Consider the following 9,297-nt stretch of genomic DNA (forward strand, 5'->3'; position numbering starts at 1 on the left):
CTGTATTGGGAGTGCAGAGTCTTAACCACTGCGCCACCAGGGAAGTCCCAGTCTCCTTTTGTTAAAAACAATACTCTTTTTAAATTTTGTTAATCATTTCTCATGTTTAATGTCTTTTTAAATGTCCCTCTTTTTTCCCTCCCTGCTTTCTCTTTTTTTTAAACCATTAAAAAAAAATTGAACTACAGTTGATTTACAATGTTGTGTTAGCTTCAGATGTGCAGCAAAATGATTCAGTTACACACACACACACACATATTCTTTTTCAGATTCTTTTCCATTATAGGTTATTACGAGATGTTGAATATAGTTCCCTGTGCTACACATAGGTCCTTGTTATTTACCTATTTTATATATAGTAGTGTGTGTTTGTTAGCTCCATACTCCTAATTTATCCTCCCTTTCCCCTTTGGTAACCATAAGTTTGCTTTCTATGTCTGTGAGTTTGTTTCCAATTTGTAAATAAGTTCATTTGTATCATCTTAAGATTCCGCTTATAAGTGATATCATATATTTGTCTTTCTCCAGGCCAGTCTTCTTAAGGCCTCTTGCATTTGTCTTGTTCAAATGGCCTCTTCTTTCTGGGCAGGCCCTGCAATAACGTCTCCCACCTCAGAACTCCTCCAGCCATATGCAGACACACAATTCATTGGGCAGTTAATTACATCCTGCCTTGTAAACTCTATTCTACTGCTCTCCTGGAGTCCTCTTTCTCCCTTCAACTCCTGTTTGAATTTTCTAGTGTTTGAGTCTCACATTACAGCTAAGGTTGCAAGTGCCTGGACGGCAGGGTGACCTGGATTTCCACGGGTCCTGCCATGCCTTGAACAGTGCCTGGCCTTGGAGAGACCCAGGGCACATGGTTTTCTTGTTGAGTTGTCGTTTTGCTAAGTCTCTGTGCCCCTGGTCTCCCAGTTTCTGCTTCTCTCAATTTATGTATTTCCATCAAAGCAGACCGTGGTCATTTTGGAAATTTATGTCCTGAGACCTTTACCATTCCTTACAGGAAGGACAACTGTTAAAGCACCTACTTAAAAAAAATTTTTTTTTAATTGAAGTATAGTTGATTTACAATGTTGTGTTAGTTTACGGTGTACAGAAAAGTGATTCAGGTACACATACATATATTCTTTTTCATATTCTTTTTCCCTATGGTTTATCACAGGATATTGAATATAGTTCCCTGTGCTATACAGTAGGCACTTGTTGTTTATCCATCCTATAAATAATAGTTTGCATCTGTTAATCCCAAACTCTCAATCCATCCTCCCACCCCCACCCCCTTGGCAACCACAAGTTTGTTCTCTATGTTTGTGAGTCTGTTTCTGTTTCGTAGATAAGTTCATTTGTGTTGTATTTTAGACTCCATATATAAGCAATATCATATGGTATTTGTCTTTCTCTTTCAGACTTTGCTTATTATGATAATCTCTAGGTTCATCCATCTATTGCATCTACTTTTTTTTTTTTTTTTTTTTTTTTGCGGCATGCAGGCCTCCCACTGTTGCGGCCTCTCCCGTTGCGGAGCACAGGCTCTGGATGCGCAGGCTCAGCGGCCATGGCTCACGGGCCCAGCTGCTCCGCGGCATGTGGGATCTTCCCGGACCGGGGCACGAACCTGTGTCCCCTGCATCGCCAGGCGGACTCTCAACAACTGCGCCACCAGGGAAGCCCTGCATCTACTTTTTAATTAGACCTTTTCACATTTCTCTTCGCTCCCTTCACCAGCACACACACTTGGCTTTCTTCTGGGGGTCGTTTTCTGCAAAGAAACAAGTGTTCATTGCTTATAAAAATGAATGAGTATGTTACAATGAAGGTAGAAGAACGGGGTCATTTTGGAGGAGCAGATATTGGTGGTCTGCCGTTCTCAGAAGCCTAGCAACTTCCTCCCTCAAGACACCCTTGAGGATGTGATGTTCTGATTTGTGACTCAGGAAAATGACAAAAGCTACTATGTCACGGACCTGCAAGCAGCAAAACTGTAAAGGTAGGAGCCATGAAAGCCCAGGGTCTCTGGTATGTCTCTTAAGGTTGTTTTTTTTTTTTGGCCGCGCCTCACGTGGGATCTTAGTTCCCTGACCAGGTATCAAACCCCGGCCCGTGGCAGTGAGAGCACCGAGTCCTAACCACTGGACTGCCGGGGAAGTCCAGTTTTTAAGGTTCGCGTTAGCTAACTTGCTCTAAAACACAGCCTCAAAACCATCTGCTTCTTCATTCTCCTTTTCTTATATTTCTTTTTCTATTTTCAAGTACTTTCTGAAACATAATTCATCCACTTGAAGTGTAGAATTCAATGACTTCTAGTATATTTACAGAGCTGTGCAACCATCACCACCATCAATTCTACAACAATTTCAGTACAAAATAAACACTATCCATTAGTATTCACTCCCCATTTCAGCCCAATTTTCTCAGCTCTTGGCAACCACAGATCTACTTTCTGTCTCTATAGATTTGCCTATTCTGACACTTCATGAAAATGGAATCATATAATATGTGGTCTTTTGTGACTGGCTTCTCAATATAATGTTTTCAAGGTTCACCCACGTTGTAGCATATATGAGTACTTTATTCCTTTTTATGGCCAAATAATATTCCTTTGGATGAATACATATCTTATTTTATTTGTTCATTTATTAGTTGATGGACAATTGGATGGGTTCCATTTTTTAAAAAATTGAAGTCTAGTTAATTTACAAAGTTGTGTTAGTTTCAAGTGTACAGCAAAGTGATTCAGTTGTCTCTATATATTCTTTTTCAGTTATACATATATTTCGTTATATATATCTCTTCTTTTTCAGATTCTTCTCCCTTATAGGTTATTACAAAATATTGAGTATAGTTCCCTGTGCTCTACAGTAGGTTCTTATTGCTTACCTATTTTATATATAGTCATGTGTAACTGTTAATCCTAAACTCCTAATGTATCTCTTCTCCTTCTCCCCCACCCCCTTTGGTAACCATAAATTTGTTTTCTATCCATTTTTGGTCTATTATGAATAATGCTGCTATGAATGCTCTTGCGCAGGTTTTCTTGGGGACCTATGCTTTCATTTCTCCTGGGTATATACCTAGGAGCGAACTTGTCACATCGCACAGTAACTCCGTGTTGGATATCTGAGAAGCTGCCACAGCAGCGGCACCATTTTACAACCCACCACAGTGTATGAAGGCGCCCACTTCTCACCATCCTCCCAACACTTATTCTTGGGCTGTCTGCTCACTCTCCTTGGGTAAAATTGCCTGTGTCTCAAGATGCTCTGGTGTTCTGCTTCCTTCCTGGCTTCTCCCCAAGATGGAGTGGATGAGTGAAGGGCTGGGGTCCTGGGCGAGGCGTCCTCTGGCTCCTGAGGCCTGTGGCTGTTTCAGGGATGCTTACGCTGGGCTCTCCTTCCAGGGCTCCACATGGGGAGTCCCGTGGACCGCGTTATGCCCTCAGGGCTGCCCTCGTTGTCTGAACACCCCAGACTGGAGGGACGGATGGGGAAGAACACCCCTCAGCTTTGCTCTGGTCCTCCCTCCCCACTTGTTAGGCTCTTCCAGGCTGGAAAGGGAGTGCGATTTACAGCTGCTCCTTCTTTACTGCAGCAGGGACCTCCATGACCTGTGTGTCATGTGTACAAGGCCCAACTTCCCTCATCTGGGGGACTGTAGCGGGGACTCCACGCAACCCCCCCCCCCCCGCAAGGTTTTGCCCTTGATATCTACTACATCAGAGCTAAAGGAATTGGAAACGCTCGCTTCTCCGACAAACCTGTCTTTCAAGCATATTGCCTTGCTGAAAATCATATTTTGCATGCCAGGAGCAGAATAATAATTGCCTCATTCATTTCCTTTGCATTTTTTTCTATAACAAATATGAGTGAGTGAATGAATCTGACTGACTAGCATGAAGACTATGTAGTCAGGAAGGCAAAAGAGGAAATAATTTTCAAAACTGGTTTCAAATTATTATTGCTGTTACATTGCTATCATCTCAGTGTTTGTCAAATTTTTTTAGCCCATGACCCCCTGCCTAAAAAAATTTTGTGAAGCTTTACTATTTTTATTTATTTATTGTTAAATTTTTTTTAATTAAATTTTTTTTATTGAAGTATAGTAGATTTACAGTGTTCTGTTGGTTTCAAGTATAAGGCAAAGTGATTCAGTTATATATATGTATATATGTGTGTGTATATATATATATATATATGTGTGTGTGTGTATTCTTTTTCAGATTCTTTTCCCTTATAGATTTTCACAGAATATTGAGCAGAGTTCCCTGTGCTATACAGTAGGTCATTGTTGATTATCTATTTTGTATATAGTAGTGTGTATATGTTAATCCCAATGTCTAGCTCTAATATTGTACTTGTGTTATGATTATAAACACTTTTTTCCAAACATGAGATTATGTAATACTACCAAAAATATCTTGAACTGTGCAAGTATTTCTTGAACGTATTATTATTGTAGACAAAATTCCGACAAAGCTAAAGACGCTTTTAAGTACCACCTCCAATTCTAAGACCTCCAAGAGGTAACCATGCTTATCTCAGATGTGTATCTTTCCAGATCTTTTCCTTATGCGTTTATATACAGACACGACTATCTATAGAAATAAGTCGGTCTGTCTGCTTTCTTTCTACTTGAATACTACTATTCTTTGTGCATTGTTTTGCAGCTTGCTTGTTTTCTCTTCTAAAATGTCTTGAAGGTCATACCACGCCAGTGCAGGTAGCTTTACCTCATTTTCTTTTAAATGTTACATAGTATTCTATAGCACAGAAATACCACATGTGAATGAGCATACAAATTGATTCTTTTTTTTTTATTGTTACAAATTATGTTTCAGGGAACACTCTGGTACATAGCGCTTTCTGCGCATATACAATAGTTTCTCTAGGGAGAGAGTCAGAAGTGGAATTGTTGGGTCAAAGGGCATTTATATTTAACATTTTAATATGTGCTACCCAACTGCCCTCCTGAAGTTCTGAACCTAGAATAAGCTACAGAAGATGCTTTTAAAGAACTGCACGTGTCCCAAATCCTCTACCCCGGGAGACTGTGATACACTCCTCCGCTCCCTTGAGCATCATCGATTTATACTTCAGTACGAGTGCAATCATTGTGTTTTCTCGACCAGAGAAATCTACGTTTAAAGGCTTACTTCTAATTGTGCAATAAAGCACGTTGTTTTCTGTGGAAGTAATTTCAGGCATCAGTGAGCAGGTAAGGGAGCAATTTTGGGGGATGCCAGCTTTTCCGTGCCCCTGAAATTACTCTCTCTTGGTTGCTGGCTACCCTGTGAGGCACACAGAAGACCCTGCTCTCCTTCTCTGGTCCTGCATTGCTTCAAGGAGCTGGGTCCACGCTCGAGGCTTGGTCCAGAATGGGAACATCCCAGAGACAAGCCCGGAGCTCTTATTTTCTGGTTCGTCTTTGCAGAGGGCCATGGTGGACCTGGCAGAACACAGCCACGCAAGACCCGCAGGGAGGAGCCCGGGGCAGCTGGATCACTTGAGAGTCCAAGCAGAGGAGGAGGCGGGGGCGGTTCTGTCACACCCAAGAGGGAGGGGCAACATCAGGTGGCAGCCAGGAGACTGGCCAAGGGACAGAGGCTCAGCCCTCCTGGAGAGGAGGTGGGAAAGCAGAGTAAGAGGCTGGCCAAGGAGGAAGCGGGCCATGACCGGGGCTGCGGCTTCGGGCAGCCCTGTCCTTGTGGAGGCCTGGCCACGTGCGTCAGCTGGGACAGGCTGGCTCAGAGAGCTCTAGAATTGTGCGTCTGGGTGGATGGTGAGGGTGGGTGAGGGCTGTCGGAGAAGCTAGGATGCAGAGAAAACTCAGCAACTCTGAGATGGCTCTTAACATCTTCCCTCTGAGGAGATGAGAAAACGTGCTCGGAGACACTGCGGAGTTCCAGCAGGCAGAGGCATGGTCTGCATCCAGCCCTGTCTGACCTGGAGACACATGCTCAGCCCCAGGGAGAGGCCCCTGCCCACATCTGCCCCCCTGGACTGTGCGGGGGTCTCCGGGGGCACACGGTGGGCACTCAGCATATGTTTGGTGAGTGGGTGACCCAATAAATGAATGAAGAACTGAAGATCTTCCCAGCCACGAGGAGGGGCCGCCTAAAAGGGTGACAGTTAAGGGATCGCCCTCATCCCTAAAAAGCTCATCTTTGAATTCTTCTTGCAGGGAGAGTGCTACTCATGGGAAGCCCACTCACGAAGCCCCTGTGTCTCCTGCTGAGAGGGAGGAGAGGAGGGCAGCAGTGCCCGCCACCCCGGGGGGGCAGAGCTGCAGGGAAGGGGAGACAATGCAGGGAAGTTCTGAGAACACATGATTACGTGTCTTGTGTTCGGAGAGGAAAGGGAGCCCTTCTGTGGAGCAGCCGTCCTCACCTCACCACGATGATGAAATATATCACCTGCGAGCATCTTGGCTGGACCTTGGCTCTAAATCAACATACGGCCTCATGTCCAGTGACCCCAGGAATAAATGGCAGCAGCAAAATGTCCATTATAAATCCCTTAGTGCATGCATTAGCTTCCGGAAAAGAAAGCTTGCTTTTCACTCAAGATGGGGTCCCAAAGATCAAAACTGGGGAATTCCCTGCAAGAGACTAAGGATGACTCAGAACTCACCAGAACCATCTCAGGAGGGCAGGACACTGCGTTTGAAAGGGCCATTTGCTCTGTCCCTTTCAGGCCTGAAGAGACAACACTGGCTTTCATTTTATAGATGGTTTCCTCTAGGCTGGGTCTGACATACATACATTTTACGTCATCTTGACCAAACTCCTGCAAGACATATACTATTCATATATACTATTTATATATATTCATACATACTATTCATATTTTCATTTTAGATACGAGAAAACTGAGTTTTAGAGATGTGTTATACAGCTAATCAGAGCAGAAGCCAAGATTTCACCAGGTCTCTTTGACTCTGAAGTCTGAATTTTACGCGCCAAACCTTGAAGCTTCCCCGAAGTCCTGCTGCTGCTTTATGCCTTTAGGAAAAGTTTAAACTCTCCGTACAGGTTGGATACGAAGAGACTTCACAATTATTGTGTCCATTATGTACTTTCCATGTATTCTTCGTTTTTCCTTACAACAGCCCTGGGAAGTAGATTATGGACTGACTTCACTATAAGCCTAATTGCTTCAATGGGAAAAAGGGTTAGAAGTCAGGGAGCTTCAGACTTGCAATCACAAAGTTATTTTTTTAAATGTTTCTTTTATAACGAAGGCGAGTTTTAAAAAACATTTATTGAAGTATAGTTGATTTATGATGTATTAGTTTCTGCTATACAGCAAAGTGACTCAGTTATTTATATATATATGTGTGTTGTATATATATATATATATATATATATATATATATATTCTTTTTCACATTCTTTTCCATTATGGTTTATCACAAGATATTGAATGTAGTTCCCTGTGCTATGCAGTAGGACCTTGTTGTTCATCCATTTGGTATATAATAGTTTGCATCTGCTAATCCCAAACTCCCAATCCATCCCTCCCCCACTCTCCCTTCCCCCTGGCAACCACAAGTCTGTTCTCTATGTCTGTCTGTCTGTTTTTGTTTCGTAGTTAAGTTCATCTGTGTCATATTTTGGATTCCACATATAAGCGATATCATATGGTATTTGTGTTTTTCTGATTTAATGAAAGCGAGTTTTAATCACGATAAGTACAAAAGCTGTGAGTTGAAAGAAGTATCACCAGGGCAATCCTGAGTGGCACATTAACACCAAACCTAAATGAAAGGGTTTCTAGAACATCGAATTGCTTTGTAGTTCACAGCCTCTAACAGTAACAATAATCCTTACTGTCAGATGGGCAGATGGCTGCTCGGTAAACAGTCCATCAGCTCCTAAACTGCCCCCATGATTGATTTTCCCTTTTGTCCTATTGTTGGCCTCTACCATGGAGAATGATAACGGTAGTCTTCAGGACACAACCTGTGCTTCCTAATCAATGCATTTCCCATTATCCAATTTCCGTGGGGAAAACTGGGACATCTGCATTGCTCTGTGGGCCTCCGTTGGACGGCCAGCCTTGGGCTTTTTCTGCAGAAACTTGACAGAAAGCTCCATCTCCGCAGAGCAGAGGGGAGGGGAAGCTCGGGGGTCAGCCTGCCATTTCCTTCCCGGCCATAGACAGGTGGTTAATTCCATTCCATTACCCTTTGTCTGTATGAGTTCCAATTGAAACAAAAAACCCAAAAACAACCAAACAAAAAACCCCCAACTCTCTTGGCCTCTCTGCCCTCAAGATAATGTGGTTAAATGGGGCAGAACTGGTCAGTAGCTACACCAATAACATCTTGAAATTTTGCTCTTAACCGGTTAGGAAACAGAACATCTCCGCAGAGAATGGCCTCATTTATCACAGCTCCCCAGAATCTTCTCACTGGACTGGGCCGATGAGCAAGGCTCCCTGCAGAGGAAGGACCTCTGCAGGGTGAGGGAAGACCCAGCACACCTGTGGAAGCACAGATTCTGCTTTTTCCGCTCAGCAATTAATCTCCTTCGGCTCTGCTAAATTACAGCAGAGGCCGCTGACTCTGGAGTGAAAATCCGAGGTGGACGTGGGCCCTGGATCGGAACAGAGCAACCTGGCTGATGACAGCTAAACACCAGCAGCGCAGGGGTGGCAGCCAGCATGGGGCCCTTGAAAGACGGAAGGGGGTCCTATTTCCTCCTTGTCGACCATTTTTTCCTTTTTCCTTCCGGGTTAGCACTGTTAAATTGTGGCTCCTGGTCCCTTTTCTTTCGGCCTTGGTCTCTGCCCCACCTCCTCACCTTGCTAAGCTCTGCTGCATTGACTTTCTTTCTGCACCGACCCACTGAGCCGGTTCCAGCCCCAGGGCCTTTGCCTCTGCTGTTTCCTCTGCCTGAAAATCTCTGTCCCCAGGTCATCACATTCTGGCTCCTTGTCATTCTGGATGCAACTCAAGTCACCTTCACAGAGACGCCTCTTGGTCTTTTTCTCTTTTTTCCTTCAGCTTTATTGAGGTATAACCAGTGAACAAAAATTGTATATACTTAAGGTGTACAACTCATTGTTTTGGTATCTGTCTATGCTGTGAAATAATCACCACAATGAAAGTAATTCACATAGCCATCACTTCACATAGTTATCATTTTCTTTTTTCTTCTTTTTTTTGGTGAGGAGAACACTTAAGATTTACTCTCTTAGCAAATTTCAAGTATACAGTATTGTTTTTTTTTCCTAGTCAAATTTTTAAAAAATTGAAGTATAGTTGATTTATAATATCATGTTAGTTTCAGGTATA

Source organism: Monodon monoceros, unplaced genomic scaffold (genome assembly GCF_005190385.1).
Source record: "Monodon monoceros isolate NGI ecotype Baffin Bay Population unplaced genomic scaffold, NGI_Narwhal_1 Super_Scaffold_16, whole genome shotgun sequence".
NCBI lineage: Eukaryota > Metazoa > Chordata > Mammalia > Artiodactyla > Monodontidae > Monodon > Monodon monoceros.